Source organism: Colius striatus, chromosome 1, assembly GCF_028858725.1.
Source record: "Colius striatus isolate bColStr4 chromosome 1, bColStr4.1.hap1, whole genome shotgun sequence".
NCBI lineage: Eukaryota > Metazoa > Chordata > Aves > Coliiformes > Coliidae > Colius > Colius striatus.
This window is the reverse complement of record NC_084759.1, coordinates 4,042,851-4,069,435: the sequence shown is the minus strand read 5'-3', so window position 1 is coordinate 4,069,435 and position 26,585 is coordinate 4,042,851. Positions and strand designations below refer to the sequence as shown.

Sequence of the window (26,585 nt, the reverse complement as noted above, 5' to 3'; positions counted from 1 at the left end):
TAACCTACAGGAGGTTCTATTTTGTTGATGGCCTATTCCCCAGGTGAGTGTTTTCAAGTGGAAAGGGAGGTAAATCTGACAAGAAAGTAATAATTCATAGAGAAAATGACAGCTATAATGAAGTACTGCGGTGACAGAAAGGTTTCCTGAGCAGAAATGTACAGCCCAGCTCACCTGCTGGAAGTTCATTGACTTCAACGTGTTTCCCCCAAGCTTGACTTTGTCTCAAAGCATTTTCTTAAGCACAAGGGTAGTTTGGTATTTCAGAGCTCTTGTTCCTTGGTAAAGTTGACAATTAACAATTGTTACGTGAATCAAATCATAGCAACTTGCCACCCAAGTGCTGTTTTATGAATGTGTGGTCTGAGGAATCACATTGCCTATGGCAAGAGGCAGTGGTCTTCAAATGAAAGCCATGCATGTAAAATGCTTGTTTACATGAACTGATCTTTTGACAAAGTTACTGAAGAAAAGAGAAGAGCACCTCCTTAGCATAAATCAAGGACTTAAAAAAACTTGCCTTTCCCTGTCAGACCATTCATCCTAAAGAAAGAAGCAGAGGGCCATAATTCTTCCATGAAACCAAGTAACAACCATTTAATAAGCATCATTAAGTCTTTATATTGAAATAAGAGGCTATCTACCCTTTTATCCCATATTATGTTGCCCAAATTCCTCTTTGCCATCCTCACTGTGGTTAGGTGAAAGCCCCCTGTTTTCATATTGATCACTAAAAGCACTTTCCCCTTGTACCAGTTCACTGCATCACTTCTAAATGCAGTTCATCTGATCTCTCTTACTTTGGCTGCTGCTCATTCAGGGCTACAAAAACTGTAGTTTCAGGAAGGTCTTGGAATGAAATGATCATGTTTCTTACCTCATTCCAGGGGATAACATTAGGATCTTTGTTTAGGTGGGATTCAGAGTAAAAATAAAGCTCGCTTTGCTTTCCCATGCATGCCCACACACGTGCACACCCATATGTATACACTCTTCTTTCTCCATAAGGGTTATTTGAAACCAGAACAGTAGACATCTGTGTGTGTTTGTGCCTATTTCTTTTCAGTAACACACTTTCCAAATGCTTGATGCTGGGGAAGTGCAACTGCACTGAAATGTTACCCTAGATACAACCTAATCTCTTCAGAGCAGTGCCTAGAACACTTCTCAGGGTTGTTCTTTTTCACTGGCAAAGAGAAAGTTGCTCTTTGACAAGGAAATTAAGCAATACAGTCAACAAAGTTATTGGTTTAGGGGTTATCAAGGATTTCTTTGTAAACAGTTCTTAGCTTGAGTGGCACTGTGTCCCCACGGTCACTTGCACGTGACTATAGATCTTATTTCCACTTAAAATTTTTGTGTGCATGGAATTTAACCAATGTGAGACTCAATGGAGTGTACTTCTACATCTGTTTTTCCTTCTTCTCTTTTATCCCTGCGAGACCAGAACAAAAAATATATATTCTAGCTTGAAGGAAAACCGTCTACAATAAGAACAGTCCTCACTTGCCAGATAGATCGGAAACTCAGGCCAACATTTTACAGGACTGTTCCAGGGCTAAAGCAAAGTGACAAGCATAGACCCACACAACACGCTGGGTTTTATGAATATGCATCAGTAGAGTATCTGCTGTGTTCAAAGCAGTCTGCAAGCTGCAAACATATAAAACCAAAACCCAGAAAACTTGTTTTTTAAATAATTCCACCTTTCCATAGTCCAAATCTTGCCAGTCTTCAGCAGTGCATGTCCTTATCTTGTTTACATTAATATTCCCCACTTCTGAGTTCCCCAGCTTCATTTTAGGATGACACAGACATTACTTTTCCTCCTGTGTTCCTTGTGGGTAAGTAAATTTCTGCATGTGTCTGACACCTTGGATTAGGTTGTCAGTAATTGAGAATGCTAACTCCTGGCCAGGCTTCACCTGCCTTTTTCTTCCCGCAAGATTTAATTGATTGGTTTCATCATATGCAGCTTAACCTTATGCAAGAACATGAAACAGCATATGGTTTCCATCCCAGTAAGATAATTGACCCCCAGGTGATTTCAGTTGAATAGGAGGTAAAAAAAATATAGTAGGGTTGTTTTTGGAAGGGACAAGAAAAAGAGGAAGGAGGGGAATGATTTCACCTCTGGTAGCTTTTTGAACTTTGAGCTCCAAAATCTCAGGTTTGATGAATGCACTCAATCCACTCATTATGGGAAAGCTGAAGCAGATCTCAGGGGCTACTGATCATGGAATCGATGCCCCAGGGCATTAGTGTGCACAATGCTTCCTATACCAGTAAGCCCAGTCGCTTACTCAGCAAAGAACTCTCCTGTTCTTGCTGGCTTGATCACAGAAGCACTATCTCTCTCAAACAATGTTTGCGTTTAGATAGATAATATTGTCCCTGGCTTTCCTTCCCTCCTCTAGGGAGACTGACTCCGCATTACTCCATTGGACCCTCAGTATAAGTTGTTTTACTTGGGCTACTCTTCCCTTTTGGCAAGTTATAAGCTATTTTTTATGTTTTTTCCCCTCTCTGTTTTTCATTCTGTGGCATTGCATTCGTGCTGTACTGGTTGATGTATGATAGGAGAAGAGCTATTACAGTTATACATCAAATCCTATATCCGTCGTCTGCCCTATACAGTCAAAACATATTGGTAGGCTTTACATCTGATAAAGGTCATCTTCTGAAATGCAGAGGTGCAGAAGAATCTTCCTGAGTCTGAAGACAGATTAGCTGCAATGATCTTTGCTACAATTCGTTTCTTCTGTAGAAGAAGGCTCAACATGTGCTGTACAGGTTCACTGTTGCTTGACAAGAACTGAGTAGTGTCAATATGCTGCAGCTGCAGCACGGGAAACTTTCAGCAGGAGCAGGGACAGGTACTGGAAAAGTTCACAGGGAAAAGGACTTAAGAAAACAAACTATCAGTGTGACAAAGATCTATATCCTTCTTCCTCTAGCTTCCACCAACTTGAAGAGGGAAAAATATAGAAAACAACATTTTTCTTTAACAAGTTCAGATCGAAGACAGAGCTCCAAGTATGTCACTTGCCTACTAGAGGTAAAGTGACATGAAATATGAAGCTGTCAAGCAGGGAACAGAGTTGATCCAGATCTGACAAGTCCAACACGCTGAGCTCAAAAGTCTTGACTCCCTCCTCTCCCACTCTATCAGCAAGGGTTACATCTCATGTGTTTATACAGCACTGAAACATAAACAGTTGCATCTGTCCTATAAAGTGAACCCTAGAAACAAATGCTTTGGGTGGTAGATGCTGTAGTCCTGAAGACCCAAGCTCAGTGGAGACCTGTTGGGTAGCACATCTCCTTCTCTTTGAGTTAGTACTTCATTTAACATTGTACCTTCTCATTTCTCCCCCTTGTTTTCACAGGCTGTCCAGCTTTGAGTCTTGGAAGAGACAATTTAGGGAAGATCTGTCCTCTTGTTATCAAAAAGTCACAGAGTCGAGTTTGTAGATATTATCCTACACCAAGCTGTTGCCCTTAGATCTCTCTGTAAGAGCATCCTACACCCAATTGCTGGATTTATTTCTCACTTGGAGACTAAGCCTTTTTGAGTCAGTGAATCCTGGCAAACACTCCAAGCACCTGCCTTGCTTCTGGCTGAATACTGAGCCCTGCAATGGTTGGGCTGTTGCACAATGTCTTTCAGGCTTTAAAATCTTGGATCTGTTCAGATGGTTCTCCTGAAGCTCCATGGGATGCTCCTTTTGTCACCAACCATCTGCCATTTCCTTTGGCTGCACAGGTATAAAGCGTGCATGCCAGCATGATACAGTGTCAGCACTGAAAACTCCCCAGTAGTGTGTGTCATATGCAAACAAAATGCATTATTCTAAGTATGGAGGAAATTTTCTAACATCCTAAAACAAAAGTCCCTTGGGGAGAGAGAAAATCATTCTCCTTTTTTCTTCTGCCAATATCAAAAGATCAGGTAATAAATGTCATTTATGTTAGATTTAACATGTAATTATTCAACAAGTTATATGGAGCAGCGTTGATAACATCAAAACATATGTGTATCAAGTGTAGCCATGGTAGCAAACTGTGGCTACCAGGTAGAAATTGTGTGCCAGTACAAAAATTGTACAGTCATTGGCAACATTGATCCGCTTCTCTTGGAGTCCCAGGAATTATTAGTGTGCTAGTTGAGAGCTCTTCCTCCAATGAAATGAGTCACAACTATTTATTGCCAATGGAAATAAAAGTAGGTGAAAGCTGCATTTGAAGGAAATATTTTGTTTCCACTACTTGCAATGTGTGTCCAGTACTCCAGTAAAATCATCAATGCTTTGCTTTCTCCATCCTCATGCAGAGCTATTGGATTGTAGCATTACATCTGGACTAACTGAGGTGACAAAGATGAGACCAAAAAAACCCATTATTCCTGTGTGCCTAAAGTAATACACAATGTTTGCATAGGTCAGGTACTTCCCATTTTACAGACAAGTTCTCTTAAATGCAGGGAATTCTGCAGGTACAATATTAAGCAATGGCCATTGGTACCTTTTTCACATGCCCAGTTGGTGATTATGCAAGAAAATTTGCATCAACATCTCTCAAGATGAGATTCCTGTTGCCATGGTGAGGCAACTGGCAATAATGGCCAGTTACGAGTATGTTGGCTTCTGCATGAATATATGGAAGAGCCATTAACAGAAACCTGGGAATCCACTTGCATGGCTTCATCTTACAGGCTCAGAACCTCAGAATATCACAGTGGCTGGAAGGGACCTTGGAGATCACCTAGTCCAATCCACACAGTTTAAAGCAGAGTCAGCTACAATACCTCAGGGTTTCGCTTCATCAAGGTGTGAATACCTCCACAGATGGAGACTTCACAACCCCTCTGGGCAGTCTATTCCAGTGTCCAACCACTCTCCTCCAGTCCAGAAGCTTTACAGGACTCAAATTTCTCTGCTGTTGATTCCCTGATAGAGAAGATGAATATGTGTAGAATAATAACCTTTATTCAGTAGACAAAAAAAAAATGTCTTTACAAAGCTTGGTAATCTGTTGATGTCTTAGGGAGTGAAGAATCCATAAATAATTGAACTTTCTCAGCTGAAGCAGGATGACCCTTGGCCTCAGTATTATTCATCTTATCTAATAAAGGACATTCTGGTGGTACATTCAGGATCAAGAAGAGTTTTGTTAATGCTGGAGGATGGTACTGGTATTGTAGCCAATTAATGTGCCTGTTCCTGCTAATGATAAATGGGTCTGTCATCTGTTCATCTGGCATTGTGCCTCCAGCCTTACATAATCATTTCTGGATATACTCAAGGGTTTTGATAGCTAACATTTCAGCTTTTAAGGGTCATCAGAATTCTTCAAGAAAGATAGATTTGGTACATAGTAGTCTGCAGCAAGAAACTGAAGGTAAAAAGAGAACAGTATTTGTGTGATGATAAGCCCTGTAAAATGAGCCAAGACCTGTCTAAGGAAGAATCTTTTTCTATTTCAACCAAAGTTCATGGTGAGGAGAAAAAGAAAATGCATGTAAAGAACAGTGGTAGATCCAGGCTGGTTTAGCTTTCATGGGTTAATAGCTCATTTGAAACTGGTGTTTTCAGTGATTCTGAAATTGCAGGAAGTGGTCTAAGGCTGAGGGGGAATAATGACTCCAGTAGATGTAATTTCTAGGGAGGAACTGAGATCCTGCAGTTCTGTTTTGGAGGAAACGCAAGCCACAGAATGAAATTCCCTGCAATTTTAAGGTTAGCAGAGAAGTTGGTGGCTAGAGGAGGCAAATCTGAGGAGGGAAGCAGAAAATACAACACAACTTCTGTGTGTCTGAGTGTGCGCAGTGCTGTGCCACATAGTCAAGGCCTTTTGTCCTTTAGTTGGGAATCTGAGCTGAAAATTCCTTTTATAGGGTCCTTGCAAGATGCATAGTGACTCTCTCATTCTGGTTACTTCATGTTAAGTAACAATTTCATATTAATTCAACATGGGAATGTTGCAACCTGGGCTTTGAAATCTTTTAATGGTTACAGTCCTCACATAATGGACAGGGAGGTAGGGAGAGACTGTGTTCATCCTGATGAGAAGTCAGGGATGGCCATGCACAGCTTGCATCACTCTCAATGCTACTTCTGATGGTTTTCTATCAACACACTCACATCTGAGAATGATGAACCAGCTGTTCACAAAGACCAAAATACACCATTACAAATCAATCCCACCAAATTGGTAGAGGCACAAAAGTTAGCTCTAGCCTAAATTTAATCAGCAAATCTTCCTGGAGTCAGTGGAGAGAGGCACCTCTGGAGGGCAATTCAGAGCAGGAATATGACTGCAAGGGCAGCATTAACCTTTATGACTATTCTCCCTTTGCCAAGAGTCAATGGGATCAATTCATAGCTGAGCGGAGAAGACTTATACAGGCTAGGAAGCAGTCCCAGTATCAATAAAACCACCACAGTGTGTTCTCTGTATCACAGAACTGCCATATGTCTCCACTTATTGGGATCAGGCATGGGGGCTGTGGAGGGAATTGCTTTCCTGGGTAGGTTAATGTAACAAAAAGCAAGCAGCTCTGCAGTCCTTAATCTCCCTAAAGCCCATAGTCTCAGCCCTCCTGTGCTCTACTCTGTGCCATGCTTCATTATGGAGTCTTTAAACACCTAAGCTAAAGATAGAGAAAGTAATTTAAAAAGAAAACACAACTTTGGCTCCTTTAGTTGTGTTTTTGGAGAAGCAGTTAGGTTCCTCTTGAGTTAAACCTATTAGATTTCTGTAACTTTGTTTATATAGTATTACAAAGTCCAAGCACTATAGAATAGACACCTAAAATTAATACCTAACTCTAGAATATTTAATAACTCAAGATAAATTAAGGTATTTAGAATTGTGAGTTTTAAACATTACAGCATTTTCGTTCTTCAAATTTTTCTTCCAACTGTGGAACTCCTATTTCCAATTTAGTAACAAAATCTGACAGTTATGGTCTTATTTTTAATAACAGTCTCACTGTAATAATACTTTCTCACAGTACTCTATGAACTTCAGGAAGAAAACATAAATGAATGCTTGGAGTATATAAAAATACTTTCATTTAATACCTTGGGGCTTCGGTGTTTTGTTGGGGATTTTTGTTTAGATTTTTTTTGTGATTGGTTTTGAGTTTGCATTTTTGGATTTTTTTTTGTCAAGAGGTATTCAATATCAGCTGCCTTTATTTTAATTACATCTGGAATATACTACTCATTGTAAACAAAACACATACTTATTCAACATGCAGATTTTAGCTTAGGGATTTGAAGCAGCCTAGTGGGCTAAGACACGTGTTCTATATGTTGTTGATCTTGTTGGGACTTGCCAGATACCTTTCAATAGTCTCAACTTTTGTTTGTATTGTGATTTTTCTTTTCCTTACTGAATTATTACAAACACATTAATGGAGCTGTTGGTGGAGAGAAGACAAACTGTTTCTGACAGTTCCTTCGGTGCTGTAAATCAGCATAGTGCCACTTACATCAGCAAAGCTACTATTTACCCCAGCTGAATATCTCCTCCTTCAGTTCTAATATTAACTCAGTTAAAAATAGGAGATTTATATTTAAACCTCTACTTCCTGAAGCGACAGTAGGTGGGCCAACTTGTAACATGATCAACATTTACAGCATTATCTCTACTGGAATTTATTTATGTCAGCTCCTAACAATCAAAACATAATGACTTTTTGGAATTGCCATTGTTGTAATTTTTACAAGATAGCAAGAATACTAACTTTTTTATTAAAAAAAAAAAAGTAAGCCCTGATAACAGCAAGCACACAACATAAAAGTGTAAGCATCCTGATGTGCAATCCATTCCTTGAAGCAGTACTTTTGGGTGGCATGCTGTCATTGCATATGGGGATTAGCAACGTTAAGGAGAGGATCTCAGAAGTCTTTTGTCAAGCCATAAATTGTGATTTTATTTTATAATAAACTTAGACACATTTGAAGGAGATCTTCAAGGAGAAGAAAGAACTATGTGCAAAGTGTGAAAAGGTCCTGCTTGCTTGGGAAGAGTATGGGAACATTGCCAGAGTATGCAGGGGAAAAAGTAGGAGGGCCAAAGCCATTTTGGGATTAAATCTGGCAAAGGAAGTAAAGGAAAATAAGAAGAGCTTTTTAAAATATATCAGCAGCAATAGGAAGACTAGGGAGAATGTGAACCCACTAATGAACAAGGAGGGTGTCCGGGTGATGGAGGTTGCAGAGAAGGTAGAGCTATGGAATGTCTTCTTAGCCTCAGTCTTCATGACCAAGGTCAGTCCTCAGTCTCTGGAGCATAGTAGAATGGTCTGGAGAATGGAAAATTTCCCTTTGGAGGACAAGGATGAGGTTTGATACCTGTTGGGCAAGCTTAACACCTATAAATCTATGAAACCTAATGGGATGCACCCATGAGTGTTGAGGGTTATTGCTAAGCCTCTCTCCATTATTTTTGATTGATTGTGGAGGACTGGTGAGGTGCCTGAGGACTGGAGAAATGCCAATGTCACTCCATTCTTCAAAAAAAGGCAAGAAGGAACATCTGGGAAACTACAGGCCAGTCAGCCTCACCTCCATCCCTGGAAAGGTGATGGAAAAACTTGTCCTCAATGTTGTCGCTAAACATATGAAGGAAAAGATCATTACCAGGGAAGTCAACTTGGATTCACCAAGGGGAAATCCTGTTTGACCAACCTGATAGCCTTCCATGAGAGTATAAGTCTCCCACAACATCCTCATCAGAAAGCTCAGGCAGTGTGGCTTGGATGAGCGGACAGTGAGGTGGATGGAGAGCTGGCTGAATGACAGAGCCCAGAGGGTGGTGATCAAAGGCACAGAGTGGAGTTGGAGGCCTATGGCCAGTGGAGTTCCACAGGGATCGATTCTGGGGCCAATCTTGTTCAACATATTCAACAATCACCTGGATGAAGGGACAGAGTGACCCTCAGCAAGTTCCCTGATGACACCAAACTGGGAGCACTGGCTGATTCCCCAGAGGCTGTGCTGCCATTCAGTGGGATCTCGACCAGCTTGAGAGTTGGGCAGAGAGGAACCTCATGAGGTTCAACAAGGACAAGTGCAGAGTCCTGCATCTGGGAAGGAACAATCCCATGCACCAGTACAAGCTGGGGATTGACCTGCTGGAGAGCAGCTCTGCAGAGAGAGACCTGAGAGTCTGAGTTTATAATAAACTGAACATGAGCCAGTAATGTGCCCTCGTGGACAAGAAGGCCAATGGCATCCTGGGATGCATCAAGAAGAGTGTGGCCAGCAGGTCAAGGGAGGTTCTTCTTCCCCTCTACTCTGCCCCAGTGAGGTCTCATCTGGAATCTTGTGTAACTTTCTGGGCTCCTGAGCCCGAGAGGGACAGAAAACGTCTGGACAGAGTCCAGTGCAGGGCTACCAAGATGATCAGGGGACTGGAGCATCTTCCTCATGAGGAAAGGCTGCGGGACCTGGGACTGTTTAGCCTGGAGAAGAGAAGGGAGGATCTCATTAATACAAGTATTTGAAGGGTGTATGTCAAGAGGATGGGGCAACAGTTTTTTCTATAGTATCCAGTGACAGTGCAGGGGGTAATGGACAAAAGCTGGAAAGCAAAAAGTTAAATTAAAACATAAGAAAATACTATTTCACTCTTGAGGTGAGGGAGCCCTGGCCCAGGTTTCCCAGGGAGGGTGTGGAGGCTCCTTCCTTGGAGATTTTCAAGACCTATATGGACACGTCCCTGTGTGACCTGATCTAGATGGACCTGCTTTAGCAGGAGGGTTGGACTAGATTATCTCTAAGGGTGCCTTCCAACCACTGCCATTCTGTGATTCTGTAAGATGCCCAGAGACATATGAGATCCCCGAAATTATTTAAGAGAATGGTGGAGAAGATGTAGGAATCTGCAGAAAACTCATTTTTTCCTGGATGACAGCTGAGGGACAGACAGGATAACTAGGGTATCTCTAGTAGCATTGGATAGTTTTATTTCTACAGCTGAGCTGGACTGTGTCTTAAATCTTCAGCCACAATTTTTCAAGTTATTTCTAGATAACATTGAGGACATATTGGTTGTGACCTATCAGAAGCTATTAGCCTTTAGCAAGATCACATAGTGACTCATATGCACTGCTGCGCTACATCTTACAGCTGTAAGTGTTGTCACTAAACTGAGTGATGTTACCCAAATATGCCTCAGAGTACACTTATATCGAGATTTAAGTGTCTAAAAATTGAAAGTTTTATTCAAATCCTCATTAAATATTGAGTTTCTAAAAAAATTGTCAGGATATTACAAATTTCCATTGAAAATTGTCTGAACAATATTGACCATGGGATTGAGACGGTCATTTTTTAATATATGTTAGTGTATGTTGAAATAATTGGACTTATCCAACCACCAGACACAGAGGTCTCTCCCCTCTGATTTCTTATAAAATACTCTAAAAATTACAATATTTTAATATTGTCTTAAAGCAGGCAAATATGCTTTACTGCAAGTATTAAGCATGAAATCTAGAATAAAGGAAAATAATTGTTGTTAGAAGCTTTTTCCCATGGAAAGCATATTTTCTCTTTTTATACATTTAAATACATTTGCATACTAACTTAGGTCCAATTTCATTCCACTCAGCTTGAAACATCTCACGTTTGGTGTACAGTTGCTCATTCTCCAGCCTTTGAGACTACATCTAAACTGTGAAGCCACCTATGGATGATGGCATGTCATATATATGTTGGGTAGGAACAAGCTGGAACATACCATAACTGTCCTGGTTGCCTAAGATCCTGGTGAAATCGAAGCACAGGAAGGCAGCTTGGGCGTGACTGCCCTGTAGATACAATGGAAGATATCTATTTCTTGATATCAGTATAGACATAAAGACATACATCAGCTTCTCTCTGATGAGACAGTAACCTGGGGAGAACATGCTTCTGAAATAGGTACTTTCAAGGTCAGGTTGGATGGGGCTCTGAGCAACCTGGTCTAGTTGTCAACCCTGTTGCAAGCAGGGCTGGACGAGATCTTTAAAGTTCCCTTCCAATCCAAACAATTCTATGATTCTGGTTTAGTTAAGTGCTTGCAGGCAAGGGGAATCTGTGTTTTTGAAATTGTGAGAGATCCTACATGGATAACCCTGGCAGTTGCCATGCAAACAACCTTTACAAATCCATGCCAGTCTTTTCTGACATCCAACACCTGGCTCCTTTTCTGTAGTGAGAATGGCTGGACCATTGCAGTGGCGCACTGATTTTTGTGGATGGTGAACACAAAAAAGAGATTGAGAAGACACCACCCGAGTTATTCTGACACATGACTTGAGTGCTTTCTATTCTTAGAGAGATGAGGATCTGAAATATGTAAGTACACAATCATTGTCTTTTTAAGATTTATTTGCAAAAATAAGAGAAAGAAATAAACCTTTATTTATCATGGGTGGGGGATTTATACATTTATCATTTTCTTTTGATGTGTGTTTATGCTTAAGCACAGTTAAGTCAAGCTTTTCCTTGTGATATTTTAAAGCATTACTATTTTTCTCTTGATTACATCCCTGTTTAAAGAAATGAAAAGAGAAAAAACATAAAATCATACTTGCTGTGTCATTTCAGATTTCTTGTCTAATAAATAGCGATCACTTGGGAAATCCTTTTTATTTTCTGTACTGTTAATGAGAGATTTAACCCAAGTGATTGAATCAAGATGAAAAATCATCTCAGGTTCCTGAAGCTTGAATAAATGACATTGTCAATGTTAATTGTGCTGTTCTAGAAGTTCATTTGAGGTATAAGAAATAACCTAAATAGAATTTCATGGCAGCTAAAATACTACTCAGCATAATTTATTCTTTACTACAGAGCCTCCTCTGTATTTCATCAGCATTTCCAACTCACCAAACACCTACCAACGCTCACCTTTTCAGTCTTTCACACTCCCAATACAAGCAGAGATAACATTTTTTCTTCCCTGACAAATACAAATTGTATGTTGACTTTCAAATTAACAACTTTTGTCTTGACATCCCCCAACACTTTTGCTGAATGAGCTTAACCACCACTGATTTTGCAATATCATATGGACCTACTACTTCTGACTCATCTAATCATGCTGCAGAAGATGCCTTTTAGAACTATATTATCCCCTATAAAACATTATTTGTGCTTAACAAATAACAAATCAAACTTGTCAGCCACAGAATACTGTACTTCAGTAACTTCATTGTTACCTGTATTAAGAATTTAAGTAGCCATAGACAAAAACTTGGAATCATAAGTAAGTTTATTTCTACAGTTTTAAGTCAGGAACTCCATACTTTAAAGTACAGAAAGAAATCAACAGCAGCTCCAATGGTCTTACTTGTGAGGATGAGGCTGAGTCCTATGATATCTCTGATTTTGAAATCCAGAATAGGAGAATGTCTTTACTCAGACATGCTTCAAAATACGGCTTTATGTTTCAAGGATGTACTGAAACTCCTTTGGTTTTAAACAATAAGCATATGCTTGTAATTTTCCCCCGGTCTAGGCTATAATTACATATTTCAGATTATTGTGTTTATATAGTAATGAGACTAGCCTGAATTCATACAGCTTTGGGCAAGTTCTTGAAAATACACATTGTAACAGTGACAGCCAGACTGTTCTTGATATGTCTGTGTTAAAATAAATGTATTTTAAGGAATGTTTAGATTTCTATCTGTACCTGAGTGATTTGGTAGAGATTGGTATAGTGACAGTCATTGTACCAAGCCTCTGACTTTTGGGGGTTCCCAGAAATATTTCAATAAATGAAACTACCTCTCAACTGTGGCAGAGGAAGAAAGAAAGTTTTTGTCAGGACAAATGAAAAGGGTGGTCAGCAGAGCACTTGGATTTCCTTTCAGAAAAGAAAAGACATGAAAAGCCTCTGAGTGGTAAAGAGGAACAGTTGAACATTTTCTCAGTCATGCAGATATGCAAAGGATGTTGATGATGCCATGAAATATCTACATCTTTCGTATTATAGCTAATTCAACAGCTATTAAAATATCTCATTCCTGAAAAAAAGCCCTCATAAGTATCAGTATTTCCTTAAAAGGAGGAATAAAAGCTCAATTGCCACAAATTGTACTTTTTCAGAGACCTATCAACGTAGCCTAGACTTTTTGACAGCTATGGAAACAAGTCAAGATTATGCTAAAACCTGGTATTGTGCTGGGGGTAACCGTCCCCTGCCAGATGTAGTGCATATACCCTGCTGTGTGGAGGATGTGATACTTCTATACAACATATCCAGTCAAGGAAAAAGAAATATTTATAGCAAGATGTGCTGATATCTGCTTATACCTTACTAAAACTTAGAGCGTTAATACATTGTCCTAGCAAATGAAAGTGAAGGACATAAATGAACGGTTATTCCCACAGTGATTCCATAGTTCAAAGACATTAATCAGTACTATATATCTGCAGGAAAAGAGTGAATGGGAGACCCATTTATCTTGGTTCCCCATGGTTACTATCTCATAGTAAATCATATCCACCACTTGCTGTATGGGGAACCCTGACAACTGGGGGGAATTTGAGTTATCTGAACTATGCATCTCCCCACATGTCATCAGGATGGGGACTTCCATTTGAAACAGGAATTGGCTTATAACCTTGCAGAAATGCACAAGAGCAGTAAATGGATCTTATCAGTATGTCTGGCCAGTTTTGAGTTCCTGCAGAAACATTGCACATGAGGATGTTCTCTGAGGTACTCAGATATCAGCCTAGTAGACAGACCTCTGTATTGGGGAAGCAAGGTCAGTGGTCCAGGAACAACAGGAGACATAAAGATTCAATAATAATATCTTATTATTCTATCAAATGATGTCTGCAGAACACTTTAAAATCATTATGTGAAGGACAAAGGATGCTATATATATGTAGAGGGGTAAAGGCTGACATTTCTACAGTGGATTTAATTAACAGAATTCCACCCAAGTTTGGCCTTTGGAAGAAAAATAATCTTTGATTGCACACTGGGCACATTGAGCTTCCATAATAAACACACAGGGAACCCTTGCAAGGCATCCACTGAATCAAGGCTATTGTTTTGCTGGTACCACGTCCTCAAAGACCCCAAGGTTGAAAGACCCTCTATAAAAGTGAGATCTGTTTTGCTTACAACAAGTAGGGGGTTGATGGAGACAAGAAATAACAACAGTAATTGATCATTTTTATTAATGATGCTTCTCAAACTGTTGGAGCTTTTGACATAGTTGAATTTCAATGAGGAGACTGAATATGTCTAAGTAAGAATATTTTCCCCAAGCCAGTGCAAAAGCTGCTCATGGGAAGTGGTGTAGTTCCTTTTGTTATGGAGTGGTCAAACGAGCACTAGTTAGCAAATTTTAATTGGTTTCTACTAACTAGTTGAAGTTTTCTTCATCTGCTGTTGTTGTTTTGGGGTACCTGGGCCACAAAATTAACTCACCACAAAATATAACCTCTTATAACTCTATCAGGGTTCACCCCTGTCCTTATGGAAAAGGGACACAGGAGATCATCAGAAATGATCATCTGACCATGGCCTCAGTTCATACATTATATCCCATGGTGGTTTTTTTCTCTATGATCACATTGAATTGTTGGATCCTGCTCTGTGGCAGAAAATTAAGGTGAGTGGTGTGGACTTGTGTAGAGATCACAGGGCTGAAGTACATTACCTGTTTCATCAGACACAAAGCATTTCCATAGTGCATGGTTGGCATTGCTGCATGATAATTTACCAGAAGACATAGGAATACCATAAAACTGGCAAATAAATCTAATTCTATTTTTGGAAGTGGAACAGGAGAAAAACACACTTGCTGATGTGCACAGTAATTCTCTTCCTGGGATATAAACCTGTTGGGATAACTATATTATGTGAAGCAAGGCATAGAGCTCTCCTAGAAACCAGAAACATCTTTAGAAATTGAGTACTTTTAATGGAATTAACAAGGCTGTCACTTTGGTAGCTTCAGGTTGGAAGGCTTTATCATTGCCAGTCTACAGAGAGAATAAATTGTATAATAGTTGCAAAGTGGTTAAAACATAAATCCTGCCAAACAAATTTTTTTCAACTGGTTCTTCATGAAGATGATCAGATGTTAAAACAGGTAGCCCAGGGAAGTTGGCTATTCTCCATCTTTGGTGACTTTCAAATACTGGGACTAGTTTTTGAACCACCTAATCTAACTGGATACGCTTGTGAAATAGAGATTTGACTACAGATCTCCAAAAGTCCTGGTCAAAACAGAATTATTTTGTGAGTCTAGGAAGGGAAGAAGACATCAAGGAAGATAGTTCAAGGAAAAATCTGGAAAGCACATCTTTGTCATTATCCAAAGGCATCTCTATAGCTCCCTAGTCTCAGTGGGAAATGAGATTTTTCTGTTTGTCTGCTGCTTAGAGCAGACCTTATCTGACAGGTCTTGGAAACAATGTGAAGAGAGGTTGTCTGAGTTTGCTGACCCCACATTTAACTTCAACTAAATGTTAGACGAAGTTTCCTTTCTTCATTTCACCACTTTTATCCTGGGGATTTAGCACTGTCTATTCTGCACTGGATATCCCCATGCAAAGAAGTGGGATGAGATTCCTGGCTGGCAGCTTTTCCCTCTTTGTAAGTTCCTTTCTTATGTAATGCCACTGATGTTGCTATACATGAGCAGTCAAGTGAACTGTTATCAGCCACTTCAAAATATCCCTGCTAAGAAGGTGGTTAATCCTTCTGAGTCCTTGACTCAGGTTGCTCATAACAGCAATACTATTCAGACCACAGCCAAATCCAAACTGCCTGAGGGGTCAAGATTTGGGCCAAGTGTTTTCTCCCATTCTTGAATTTTCCTACTTTAAGTGTACTATGATTGACTTTAAACCTGAAGGCAGGCAGGCAGAGAACAGATAGGCCATATGAACAACATTCATTTGGATCCTCTTACCATCTGTTCCCATCTTTCTCATCTCCATCCAGTCACATGCTTTTTTCCTTCCTTGGTTTTCCTACCTGTAGCATAAGTAGGGGAAGCAATTTTTTCTGCTTCTTTTCTTCTTTCTGTGCAACAAGATAGTAGGATTGTGAGCAGAAAATCAACAATGTGTATTTCCTCACTGAGATTTGAGAAGAAGGCTCCATAATATCCATTGTATCTATCCTGTCCTCACAGATAACTCTTTATTGAGCCAGAATAGCAATTTCAGGCACTTTAACCCTCACAACAGTAAGATTTCTATATTGTAATATTCCTCTGGTTTACTGAAGCTGGATCTAGATAGACAGACTGGTCTTCTCATGGCCACTGCTCTGAGGAGAACTACACACTGTCTTGTCCTTTCTGTATCTAGATCTGTGTCATTTGTGGTGGTTCCAACTACTATGGCTGTGTGGGATGCTCCTTTAAAAGTTTTCTTCTATCTCTCCAAATCCATGTCTGCTGCATGAGTTCCAAGTCACCATATTTTAGTAAAATGTCCACGATCTTAGGATGTGGAAGAGTGTTTGTTGCAAAGGATTGTCTGACTCTCAGTCTGCTGTGACAATTTCCACTGCACTTTAGTGGCCTTGAGCTGATAGAAGTGATTTGAAGTTTCATGCCATTAGACATAGTTCAGAAAGTTTCTACAGTGAGAAGGCTCACTGTGGAGCTTGCAAAATAGGTTTTAAAGCCATTTTCTAAGCACTCTTTTCCTCACATGTGTGGCCTAGATAGCACAATCCTCAGTGTATCAGCAGATAAAGCAATTATGTATTTTAAACTGGCCCTTAAAAAATATACCCAGCTCTATACAAATACTTTTACTCTTTGCATATAATAAGGATGCAAGACCTTTCCACCTGGCTCTTATCTTCCTGTTGCAGATAGAGCAAGAGGGAAACAGGCCTCCTGCCTCAAGAAGGTAAACTCTGAATTGGTACGTGATCTGCAGGACAGAAACGGTTAATTCCTCTGAATACATTCATTTCAGTAGAGATAGTTTTTGAAAACAGAATTTAATGAAATCCAGTGCCCTTTTCATAAAATATTTGAAGGAACTCTTATTCAATAGCACTTGTCAATCAATCCTTTTCTATTGTTACTTTATTTTTTCCCTTTTCTTTTCTCTCTTTTTTTAATTGGCCTCTGTCTGGAAGGACACAAATAAATACCAAGCTGGTATCTTAACTAGGATATTGTAGAACTATTCTCTTTCAAATCTCTGAATAAAGATAAATAAATTGCAAAGTCTGTATTAATAGGTGTAATGGGTAAAAGCACAAGAAATGTTTCAAAATGCATGTGCATTTTGAGTATATTGAGAGGATTTTTTTTCAAATCATATTTACTCTGCTACTAAATTGTCAACTTATGTGCAAGATTCTTCAAACTCTAGAACCATCAGGGAATTTATTTGCCTCTTCTATACAATAAGTCAAACTCAAAATAACCAGTGGATATTTAACCAGTGGATATTTGATGTTCTCTTTAAGTTGAATAGTCATGTTATTAATAGTAGTTTACAAGGATTTAGTACCAATGTTTTGGTTATATACTTATTACTTTTAAAAAATCAGGCTTAGAACGTGCATAAAATTCTGTAGCAATATTTCCTGTTGACCCTGCCAGTCATTTCCATTTCCCTGTATGGTGAAATACTAAGCTATTTTATATTTGCTCATGTTCCTGTAAACAGGTGTACTGTATTTCTGGCTTCATTATCTGGGGCTTCTTATACTTCATCATACTCAGTTAACCTTGCACTGCTACATACCTGACTTTAGCTGCTATTTAATACCATCTATATCCAATTTAAATACTTCATAAAGATTCAGCTGAAGTACATCAAGCAGGCTGTTGTAACATTAGGTGAAAGTAGGCATATGTCCAAAGGATTGTTGAACATCTTCTCTAGCAAAATAATTATTACACACAGAAAACAATTTTCTTACCAGCCCGTGCAACAATATCTTTTATGATGGCATTTTCTATCAATAGTCATACAAAATAGAAGGATTCATTTTAGATTCAGACGTTACAGCCTACCAGATTAATAAACCATATTTATGAAATAATAATAACTCCCTGAATGTGTTCTTTAACTCAGGAGATTGAACACTAATATTGAACAGGTGTCTTTCTTCAGGATCTGCATAGTGATATACAGCAATCTGTTTGCTAGGATATTGATTCATAGGGAGCAAAACTGAAGGATTGGGTCAGCTCATGTAAAGTCTCCATGTTTCTACTGCAAAGTAAGGTTGTATATCAGAGCATGGACATGTATTTTGCTGGGAGTTTTTGAAGTTCTGAGATCTGTGTTTTCTCTTGTTCATGAATGGAGAGAGGGGATCTTATTTAAAAATATCTAAATGGTGAGTGTCAGGAGGTTGGGGCATCCCTCTTTTCTATGGTATCTAGCAACAGGACAAGGGGTGATGGGATGAAGCTGGAACACAAAAAGTTTCATTTAAACATCAGAAAAAACTATTTCACTGTTGAGGTGAGGGAGCCCTGGCCCAGGCTGCACAGGGAGGGTGTGGAGGCTTCTTCCTTGGATGACCTGCCTGGACACGTTCCTGTGTGACCTGATCTAGGTTCACCTGCTTCTGTAGGGGATTTGGACTGGATGATCTCTAGAAGTCCCTTCCAACCCCTACCATTCTATGGTTCTATATGAATGAATGTGAAGTCTTCAGAGAATCTTTAAAAACACAAACACACACAAGCGAACACAAATCAAGAACACAGGAAAGCTTAAAATTTCATCAGGTTTAAGCATGAGCAGGGCTAGTTAATGGCACCATCAGCTTCTGTTTTGATCAAGAGGATCAAGAATATAGAAATTTCTGAGGGGAAAAAACCTGGCTTGAATGAAAGTTTGTGACAATTTTTTAATCTTTTTCTTTAAATTTGCTTTTAGAGTGAAAACTAGAATGTCTTTTTTTCTAACAATCCCTCACATGTTCCACTTTTCCATATCAAGATGGAGTTGACTAATGTGTTCACAGTGGCCCTAACAATTTCTGCTGATTTTTAGATTTTGTTGTAAAAAGAAAGGATTATTCCTTCATGGTTTGAGCAGGAAAACATCTAGGTGAGACCAAGGATAATGCAGCTTGACTGAGGGCTTCTCTACACTTCAAAGATGTGGTGCTTTGGTTTTGCCACTGCAAGTGAAGACACCCTTTTCTTCCTAGTGGGAATAATTGGCTACCAGCATAAATATGCCTTACACCATTACTACTGTTCTTCCCTTGTTGTAAGGGGAATAAGGTGCAGAGAGTTATGACACTTCTAAATGGGTTTAATTGAAAACTATGTTCTGTGTAAGTAGAGTCATACACGTAACTACCCTCAAAATTGACTAAGGTATGTAGGTAAAGAAAGGCGGTATTGGATTATAAAAGCCTGAAACAGTGGTTCTGCGTGATGCAGGAAAGCAATGATGGGAATACTCAGTCCTGTCATCTCACCAGGGAGCTTCATCTCCACATCCATTTTATAACTTAAAACCACAGCTGCTTAATTGTTTTAGCAAAAGATAAAAAGAAAAAAAAAAAAGTGCTATGTCTTTCAGGATTTAGGATGAATATTTGGGCTGTAGTGGAACACCACTGTCTCTGCAGGTCTCTGAGCAGAAGCCCCGAGAGACTAAGATGCTTTTAGCAGGACAACGTATCTTTCCTCATGGAAATATATATAGCCATGTGCCATTTCTGCTGTTGTTAAGGAGAGCACTACATAACTATGTCTAAAGGACAAAGTGGCCTTGGGATTTGATTGGTTGCAAACTGTCACAAATCTGAATCTGAATTAGTATTTAATTGCATCAAACTACTGCCTGGCCAGGCCTATCAGCAGGTTTGCTTTTATTTCATCAAGCTTCATATGTTAATTCTGCTGACAGGCAGGAAACAAAGTGAAAGGCACCAGATCCCCAGCACTGCTGGCCACCAGAAAATGAAGGGAGAGCTGAATTTATAAAATAAAAGATTAAAAAATACATTTGATCAGGAGGAACACCACAGAAAAGAAGGGTAAGAGAAAAGGCAGTAAGCAAACAAAAGAGAAGGAAACAGCATGGAGAGCAAGACCAGTACTGAAATGAGACATCATTAGGAGATGGTAGGTCTTGTGAGAGTCTGGCTGTGGGGGTCAAAGGAAAAGAACTTCTTCCCATATTCTGCAGATACTTTTTAATTAACAAATGCATAGATTATGCCAAGATGAAGAAAACACCATTCACCTTCTGTGTAACAAGATTTCTTTGGTTAAGCCAGTGTTAAGTCTGGCAGTTCATGTCATCAACCTTTTCTCCTAGCCATCATCTAATCATTGCTCTTTGGAGCCAATATGTTGCTCCTTCAGTTGCCCAAAATCTCTTCTTAAGGAAGGTATGGAACTAGTACAGTAGTCCTGGTGGTAGAGATTGATCCCTGAGAAAATACTAATTCCTTGGCAGAGGTGTTCAGGCTGATGGCTGACTTGCAGAGGCACATGCATGCAACCTGGGCACTCTGGGTTTCTGTTACAGCCTCTCCACTCTTAAGAAAGGGCAATTTTGTTGTTTTTTCTGATTTTTTGGTTTACGTGTGTACTAAAATGAGCAACAGGCCAGCACAAGAAGAGAATATTGACAAATCACACGCTGCTCCATCACAGAGAAGGAGCAGGCAGACTTTTTACGTGATCTCATTATTCCAATCACGCTTCCATTTCACACTGACAAATCAATTCTCAGAGGTGAACTGGCCTGGACAATCATGAAAATCAGAGTGGTTTGGATTGTCGTTTTACTTAAAGAGCTGTTTGATGAGAGAAACTAAAACCCTGTAACTAAGCAACCTTGAACTCAAGATCTAAGCCTCTTTCATAGATTGGTCTCATTTTTAATTTCAGTGGGAAAGCTTAGGTACAGTCAGATTTGCCCTAAAGGTTCAGTAGATCATCTATGAATACAACCTTGTGTCAAGTCTGTCTGAGATTCCTTAAAAAGTTGGCTTAGTTTAGAGTTTTGGGTTTTTTTCTTGTTACAAAACATCTGTCCTAGAATATGATCATGACAATTTCGAAGCATTGATTCACATGGCTAGGCCACAAGGCATGTCTCTGCAAGAGCATTCCACTTTTCTGTGTCTGCAAAACCCTTGGTGATAAAACAAGAGTAAAGAATTTTGCTGGATGGATTGCAGAGAAGGAATTTAGCTTTAAAAAGGCAAGCAAAATTAAACTTACAGCTCTGGGAAGAATGCCAATCTTTACTGTTAATAATAATTCCATTGTTTTGAATTCACTTATAATTACATAATTTGATTTTTCTTTATTGTTGTTAATTAACAAATATTTAATTGATTTAGCAATTCACTAATGTGCTTGATGACAAAATATTTAAAAGAAGATGCAGTGTAGAGAATGGCTTTAAGGGATTTCGAAGGGGTTTGTTTTCCCATTGTATTTATTGAATGCCAATGAGCACTTATGATCTACACTTCCCTCCCTTATTTTTAGAGAAGCTATGTTTTGAAAAGTAACTAAAGGTTAATTATTGTATCTACTCCAACTATAGTAAGTCATAGCAATATATTAAATTAAAAAGCCTATATAAAAAATCCCAGAACTCCAAGTGACACAGACAATTAGATCAGCAACCTAATCTAACGGTTTCATAATTTCAAAGATTTTCGAGGTCAGAGAAACCATTAGCTCTTCCACCTTGACCTCTCATTTAATGGGGGTGATGGAATTTCATTCATTCCCAGTTGGAGCTTAGCAACTTCTGTGCAGACAACTCTTATCTTCCAGAGTTGAACTGAGCACGTTCAGAGACAGAGATCCCACCATGTCTATCACAACTGTGCTTAAGTGGTTAAGTGCATTCACTGTTAAGCATCTGTACCTTTTTTTTTGCTGATGTGAGTTTGTTTAGCTTTACCTTTTGATGCTTTACTTGTGCCTTTCACCACTAAATAGAGAATGCTCTGGTGTCTGTCTCCTCCTCTTGGATTTATTTGTGCACCTGAATAATTTTTTCTCTTTGTTGTCTTTCCTACTGCTTTTGCTTTTCTTTGCATGTCATTTACCTTGGATAGGGGAAGTTAATTGATCAATTCCTCTATCGATTCCTGTCTACTTCTCATTTTCTAGCTCAACAATGTCTGGCAAATTCTGAGGACTTCATTTTTCTAGCATTTTTCTTTTTTGTGATATGGAAAAATAATTTCAGTTTCTCCCAGCACTGTTCATTTCTTTACTAACAATTGCTATTTAATTTTAAACTCCTGGACAATATCTCTGTAAAGTTAAAATGAGACCCTTCATCATGACATAGCCACAAACAAAAGCCTGTCATTTAAAAACAATATATTTATGGGTCACCTGCTTTGCTCTTATAACCGCTGATAACAAGCAGATGGGAAGGAGCTTACTTTAGCCAACTTTTACCTTCAACCCAAGTGTTTCCTATTATTGTCTAGCTACTGATCCTATGTGAAAAAGGTTCTTTTCTAGTATTTCTGTGTTAGAACCACAAAAGCCATGATTTAATAGACATGCTTATAGCACTTTATAAGTTGCAGGCATCTTTTCAAAGCCACATCTTGACAGTTTCATTTTTTAAGAGATGCCTTTAATATCCATTTCTTGCTGACTTAAGAAATGAGGGAAGAAAGTGTAACTTCAAAGTGCTGGCAAAATAATATGAATTATCCAAACGTACTTGTAAAGTTGTTTCCAGTTACAGAAGTAGTAACTCAAGATTGATAGCTGATTTCCCCTTTCCAAACTGTTTCAATTTTAAACTGCTATCTTTTGGAGTTGTTCGACACTACATTGCTACTCTAGAACAAATTGGTTCATTGAACTGCATTTTCTAAAACAATTGGAAGCAAAACAAGAAACAACACATAGCAAGCTAATTAGAATAGTAAGTAGCTATGATACTTTCAAGTCTTTCTGCTAAAGAGCTGAAAGATATAATTAACACAAGTGAAATTAAAGACATTTTAAAAAATCTAAATCAGAATATCAGGACCTATGCGTCTTCCAAGCCAGAGCTGAAAATCTACCAGTAGCTTTTACATGTAAGCTATTATAGGTAGAGATGTTTTTGCCTTCTATGCAATATGGCAAAATAAGAGAAAGCAATACAAGTTGTTAATATTTAAACAGTTAATCATATATTATTAATAGCATTGTAAGTGGCAATAATTAAGACCCTTACATTCCTTTTTCTATCCCTCACTGCATTGCTGTCCAGATTAATCACGTGACCTTATTATACTATTCATGTTTGACCCGATTTGTAATTATTATTAATTATTCTTCTCACTGCTTGCACTGTGACCATGAAAGCTCTTTGTAGATCAACCTATGGACTGTTGTAGGTTTTTTTACTTTTATTCCCCTTTTGTTGTCTTAGGTATCACATTTTTTCCCCCTTTGTACATTTTCCTGCTGTTGATCTTTCCTATTTCGTCTTACAACAGCAAGGGTGGATATATCGTACTGGGAAGGAAAGATTTCTGATGATGAGAACCCTATAGACCAGGCATAGATTATCTGCAGTGACTGTGGAGTTTCCATCATTATGAGAGCTAGTAAAACAAACATCTGTCAGGCATGATTTCCCTGTAGTTAAGCCTGCTTCAGGGCAAGGGGATGGACTAGATGACCTCTAGAGATCTTTTATGGCCTTAAGTTTCTATGAGGGGAATAAAGCAGTCTGGACTCACCCTCTTGCATGGTTACAACCTGGCCTATCTCGTTTATGTGCTCATGTGTCTTGCAGTGCTGTAGAAGCCCAGGGAGTATCCTGACCCTGCCTAAAATACCGCACATGTTTTACTGCTGCTTTGAGTCGTGGAAGTATATTTTTCTTGATAAAAAGAGGACTGACAATGATATTAAGTGATCTTCTGAGATCACTTTTCAACATGTTTACTTTTCCTCTTGATCATCTGCAGTAGAAATTATAAAGACAAATTGTTTGCTGGCATTCAAATTGGTAGAATACAAATAGAAACACATCAATCTCACAGTGTTGTAAATACTCTAAAAGATATGTTCTTTTTAGTGGTGAAAGATGTGTATAATCCTATGCATAGAAGAGGATGATATGTGACAGCAAGGCCCAGTTAGTGTTTTTGGCCTAGCAAATATACTGTACATTCAAACCAGTCTCCTTCCTTTTTGCAAAAACACCTAATCTTGTTGCATGATGTGAGAAACCATGTGTTCCTCTTCTTTACACACTCCATGAGAAGTTATAGTCCTGAGAAGAAATTAAAGTAAAATCGCCCCAGGTTCTCTATTCTCCCTCTTTACTGCTTCCATCCTCTGACCTACAAGAAAGCTTGATGAGAAGAGCAAGGAAGAAGTAAAGCTCAACTGCCCATCTCTCGGCTGTCACTACAGAGGCAGGTGTTGCACTATCCAGGGGAACGTGTTCCTCAGTAACATTATCCTGGGAATTCTCTTAGAGAGACTGACCTGTGAATAATGGTCAAGCCTCAGGGATAGTCCAGCAGTAATTAGCTGCTAGACGTTTTCACTAGCCGTATCCTTTCAGGTCAAGGGGTAAACATGAGGACTCATGTCCATGCTTCATGGTAAATTATTATTCAATTACAATGACTTTTGAACCCCACCAAATGTAAATTGAATTGTCCTTTCTTTATTATATATATTTGTATGAAAAATTCCAGGGAATTTAAAGTGCAAGATACAAGAGAGCAACCTGGTCTAGTGGAAGGTGCCCCTGTCCATGGAAGGGTAACTCTAACTAGATGATCTTTAAGCTTCTTTCTGTAATAAAATAGAAGTTTTCCATCCGAGCAGTGTTGGAAGAATCTGATATTCACAGATAGAGGCTGTGTGTTCATATCAACTTGAGTCATTCAGAGTTAACCATTTTTCAGCAAGCCAGTTCATGAGAAAGGAGTCATCTCAGTATAAGTATCTTGCATGTAGAGGAAATATTAGAAACACAAGATAGTCATGTTGCAGCAACTCATGATCTGTATTAGTTTTACTGTATTTTAAGATGCACTCCTAGGCTAAGTTTCATCACAGCTGGAGGAAGCCACTGGTGGTAGTTTCTTCCCAGCAACAATGAAAGGAGTTGAGAGTGTGTAGCTACCTGAAGATCCACAACATCCAAAATTTGATAACAGATGACTCCTACTCTACCTGTGGAGTAGTTCATAGTGTCTCCTTGTATATCCCTGATATACAAAGGGATATTTGCCAAATCTCTCTAGGTTAAATCCTAATTGTTAGTCAGCTCTTGGAGTCAGAGACCTGATGTGTGGCAGCATAGCTCAGTAAGCTAGAAATGTGTATATAAAGCTCAGAGAAAAGGGATTACGGGCTGGAGTAAGAATAAAAGCCTTATGGTAGCTCTTTTTCTGTGAGATAAAACATTTTGCCATTACGATGAACAGACAATAGAGAACTGTACCTGGTTAACTGCTTTTGGGTAATATAACTTCCGTTGTTCCATTGAAGTCATTGGCATGAAAACACATTGAAATGAATACTTAAATAGATATAATCCACTTCAAATCATAACTTGCAGGTATCTTTCTTAATCTGACTTATTGCAGGAATGCTTTAGACCATGGAGAAGGAATTCATTTGAAAATGCACTTGACTTGCTGTTAGTTATTGATATTCTGTGTTTGATTTTGATTTTGCATGCGGCTTAGCCTGCGTGGGGAAAAATCAATAAAATCTGTTTCAGTTTTGTTTATAGTCTGTTTCTCCCTCTGGCTGCCCAAAGAGTGGTGGTTAGATTTCAAGGTCTATTCTGGGACATGAATGTCTAAAACCAGAAGGTTTTAATTTGATTTTTTTTTTTCTTTTACTTCATCCTGGATTTTGTAGGAGTTTTGTTTTGAGATATGTATGAAAGAGGTTTCTTAAAGGAATGCAAGTTTTGTTTGGAAAAGATGACAAAGTATACAGAAAAATAGTCTGGATTAGGTGTTTCTGATCAAATGTAAATATTCACAGCTGAGGCAGTCACCACAGAATGTTTTTTTCACTCAGTGGAGAGAAACAAGCACATCCAGGCTGCGATGTTTTCATTTTAAAGGACACACCTAAAATAAAGCCGCATAAGACATGCCCTAAAAATGCCTGCTTCACCCTGAGGATTACAAAAAGGAACCCAGGTTGACAACTTTGGATGGATAGTGGAGATGATTGACATTATATGAGCTTCCTTCCTATCTGCATGGGATATCTATCACTTATGCTGGGATTGCTCCACTGTGCAGAAGAGATACCATACTTCAGCTGAGAAATCAGAGCTGCAGATTAGTCTGCTAACTACTAGGTTACAAAGAGATGATCCCTCTCTTTCAGGTAGCTTAGTTGCCTTGCATTATTGCCTGCAAAAGGTCAAAAACTTCAACAAGAAGGAAAAGGAGCATCACCTTCTACACAGCCTTTAAACTGATTCTGAGATCACTCAATAATGAAGAGGTTAGGTAGGTCCTGTGTTAGCAGAAACCCTTTCTCACCTCTTCTTGCAGAAGCAACTTTTGAACCTAGATCTTCTATTTCTTTTATGAAAGTTCAGGTCAATATGTTACTGCAAAAAAGA

The 26,585-nt window shown here is 38.9% G+C and overlaps 1 protein-coding gene across 6 annotated transcripts in view; it reads left to right on the top strand.

Moving 5' to 3' along the window:
- The window catches only part of TENM4 (teneurin transmembrane protein 4), a 611,632-nt gene that overhangs the window by 79,505 nt on the left and 505,542 nt on the right, over nt 1–26,585 (top strand). For 5 of the 6 annotated variants that reach the window (XM_061990638.1, XM_061990629.1, XM_061990621.1 and 2 more), the window contains exon 2: nt 11,212–11,354. The exons of the other annotated variant lie outside the window; for it this stretch is intronic. The gene's annotated coding sequence lies outside the window, so the exon portion shown is untranslated. The remainder of the gene's footprint in view (nt 1–11,211; nt 11,355–26,585) is intronic. 6 annotated transcript variants of the gene reach the window in all.